This window comes from Hyaena hyaena, unplaced genomic scaffold (genome assembly GCF_003009895.1).
Source record: "Hyaena hyaena isolate Hyena2069 unplaced genomic scaffold, ASM300989v1 scaffold_204, whole genome shotgun sequence".
Classification (NCBI taxonomy): Eukaryota; Metazoa; Chordata; class Mammalia; order Carnivora; family Hyaenidae; genus Hyaena; species Hyaena hyaena.
The window spans coordinates 2,579,042-2,582,707 of record NW_024080837.1 but is presented as its reverse complement, the minus strand read 5'-3'; positions in this window follow the sequence as shown (position 1 = coordinate 2,582,707).

The window sequence follows — 3,666 nt, the reverse complement described above, 5'->3', positions numbered from 1 at the left end:
CATTAAACTCTTAGCTTTCATGTAAGAACATAGGCTGTCTTGAAGAGTGGTACCCACTAGTGAAGTATTATACTGTGGTCCAAAGTATTAGAGATTTTAAATATACAGACCAAAGCCTATGGTAAGTAATCACGTGGTGCAGGAAAAGATGGCTGAGAAACCCAGGGAATCTGGGCTTCGGTGTGGGTTGTGGGCACCGCATTGGAGCCTGTCTTGGCTTTGTTTTTGAAAGTTCTGAAACTGATCAAAAAAACTTTTTCATGAAGTCCCAATTTATAAAACAAATTAAAGTAAAATCTTGTTAAAACAGAGATGGCACTTTCTTCCTCCTCATGCCTCATTAAAGAACCCAAGCCTCCAGAGACTGAGTTTTAAAAAGTCCCCCTTGTTTCTATATGATTCTACAATTCTCAGCTAAATTCTGGAATTTTTTACATATTTTGAAATATATATGTGGTATATATATATGTGTGTATATATATATACATACATACGTGGTATATATACACATACATATATATATACATATACACAGAGAGAGGGAGAGAAGAATGTGAATTTCTGCTGTCAGTGGGCAACCTGTCACTAGGTTGAAATGCTAGAAAATAGCAACAAGCCTTAGAATTCTAGGAGTCTGCCTTCCTTTCCATCTCCTGCCATTTCCCTTTGGGCTGACAGTTTAGATTGAGACTACACAGAAATCTAAAGGTATCCAGGGGTGTCTGGGTGGCTCAGTTGGTCAAGCACCTGACTTTGGCTCGGCTCAGATCATGATCCCATAGTTTGCAGGTTCGAACCCTGAGCCAGGCTCTGTGCTGACAGCTCAGAGGCTGAAGCCTATTTCAGATTCTGTGTTTCCCTCTCTTTCTCTCTGCCCCTCCCCTGTTCGTGCTCTCTCTCTTTCTCTCAAAAATAAATTAAAAATTAAAAAAATCTAGATACGTCCATAGCTAGAAGGGAGGAATAAAATATTTAGGTACTAAAATGCATATCTTAATAAATTTGAAACACCTCTCCCTCAATTCCTCCCTGCCTTCTATTCCCAGAAGGAAATATATTATACCAAACAAATCTGTAAGATGCATTTCAACAGACACTCAGGCCTATTCTATGACAGAACAAATAGCAAGTTAAAACTAAATAGGTTATTTGAACTCACTAACATTTGAATTATAATTAAGATTTCATTAAAGAATGCTAGATTTTTACTATGTAATTTAAATGTGCACCCAACTACACTCTATCACTTAGGTTATACATCTTCTACTTAGACTTTTTTTTTCTAATTCCCCTTTTGCCTTCCTTCTCTTACTTATGCCTTTGACATATTAAAGGAATCAAGCAACGCATCCTAATCACTGTTTAGAAATGTTTGCTAATTAATTTCTGCCAGTCAAAACAACAATCCTACCTGATATGCTGAACAGGGATTCAGAGTCCAGAAAGACGTAAGGGAAGGTGGGGGGCAGGGTGAGGGGCGGGGAACAAACTTCCTGTTCAATTTTTGAATATGAAATTCATACAAGTATGGAAAAGTCATCTGACAACTCTGTATGTTTTGTTCTTTGTGCATCAAAATGTTCGGTTCCTAGATAAAAAAACAATTGACTCAGAGGCTTCCTTCTCATATTTGCACATACTGGTTTCAGAGAAATAGGGTGTTACGCACAATATCTTGGAAATTGTTGATAAATTAATGACACTTCAGTAGAAATATTTTCCTGGTGGGGCGCCTGGGTGGCTCAGTCAATGGTTAAGTGTCCAACTCTTGGTTTGGACTCAGGTCATGATCTCACAATTCATGAGTTCAAGCCCCACATCAGGCTCTTGGCTGACAGTGCAGATTCCCTCTCTCCTTCTCTCTGCCCTTCCCCCCATTCGTGTTGTTTCTGTCTCTGTCAAAATAAATAAAAAGTAAAAAAAATAAAGGAGCTGTGCTGACAGCTCAGAGCCTGGAGCCTGCTTCAGATTCTGTGTCTCCCTCTCTCTGCCCCTCCCCTGCTCATGCTCTGTCTCTCTCTCAAAAATAAATAAACATTGAAAAACAATTAAAAATTTGTTCTTGCTCATCTTAAAGAATATTACACATAATTTATGGCAAGTACATATTAAAGTGTTATAATGTGCCTTTAAATAGATTTAATTGCTTAAATAAATGGCCTATGATGACATAATGAGTTAAATGCCTATCTAAAAACATGACACAATAGTATTTTTGTTTCTTTTCTTCCAGCTCTAAGAATTTATCTAGCTAGAGATAATTATTATTTGTATATATATACAAATATTATGTGTATATATTATTTGTATATATATTGTATAATATATTATTTGTATATACAAATAATGCAAATTAAACCTACTATGGTGATATAGAAAGTTAATAAATCTCTTTGATTAGCTAACTAAACAAACAATTCTGTTCAAATGATCTGATCACCTAATGTTTGAAAATGGCATACGAATTAAAAATATACTGATAGGAGTTATAGTTTAGAATAGATCCGTCTAGCATGATAGGAACTCAGTGGTAGAGTGTTCCCACTTCTCAGTAAAGACCATCAGCACTAATCTCACCATGCCCTTGGTCCCAGGTTCCAACTCTAACTGCTCAGTTTCTGTTCTGCACAACTCCCTAATCTGAACCCATCTGCCATTACTCATAAAACCCTTAAAGTGTGCTTTCTGGAGCTCATGGTCATCGCCCTACTCCTCAAAGTCTTCAAACTCTTCTCGATTATTTCCCTCACTTTGTTCTAACTAAGATTATCTCTCCCCTGAGTATACCTCATCCCTTGGAGCTTTGTCAAACGTGGCTGTTTTCTCTCCTGCATCCATAATCCCCTTTATACCATACAGCTTAGAGGAAAAGTAAATTCCTCTCTCATTCACTGCCATTGCTGATCCTTGTGCTTCCATCCTCCCTAACCACCACCCCTTGAATGTTTGAAGTTCTGTGTTCAAACTATACATCCTTCACTAGTAAACATCTACAGACTCCCCAGGCATTTCTCTTTATTTCTTGAAAAGGTTAGCTCTGGACCTACTGCCCATGTTTTCTTTCTTTCTTTCTTTCTTTCTTTCTTTCTTTCTTTCTTTCTTTCTTTCTTTCTTTCTTAATGTTTTTATTATTTCTAGGAGAGAGAGAGAGAGAGACAGCGTGAGCAGGGGAGGGTCAGAGAGAGAGGGAGTCACAGACTCTGAAACAGGCTCCAGGCTCTGAGCGGGCAGTCAGCACAGAGCCTGATGCGGGGCTCGAATCCACGAACCGCGAGACCATGACCTAAGCGAAAGTCAGACACTTAACCGACTAAGCCACCCAGGCGCCCCTACTGCCCATGTTTTCTAAGGTTACTCCCCCTGCCAAAATTCTTGATAATTTAAATGTCACATAATGACCCAGCAATGAACTTTCAGCTCCTTGACCCTTTGTCTTCCAACAAGTATGCCCCCCATTCCATTTCATCTCAAACTCCTGTGGCCATGCCCCAGAATTTGTCTTCATCAGGAATGAAATCATTCCAAAATACTAACTTCAAGCTCCACATTGTCTTCCTAATCCATGTCACTAGTGCTCTTCTTTTAACACTTTTTCAACCCCCCTTGAAACCCTTCATTAATTTATTTTATCATCTTTTCACTATTCCTCATTCACTCAGACTCATC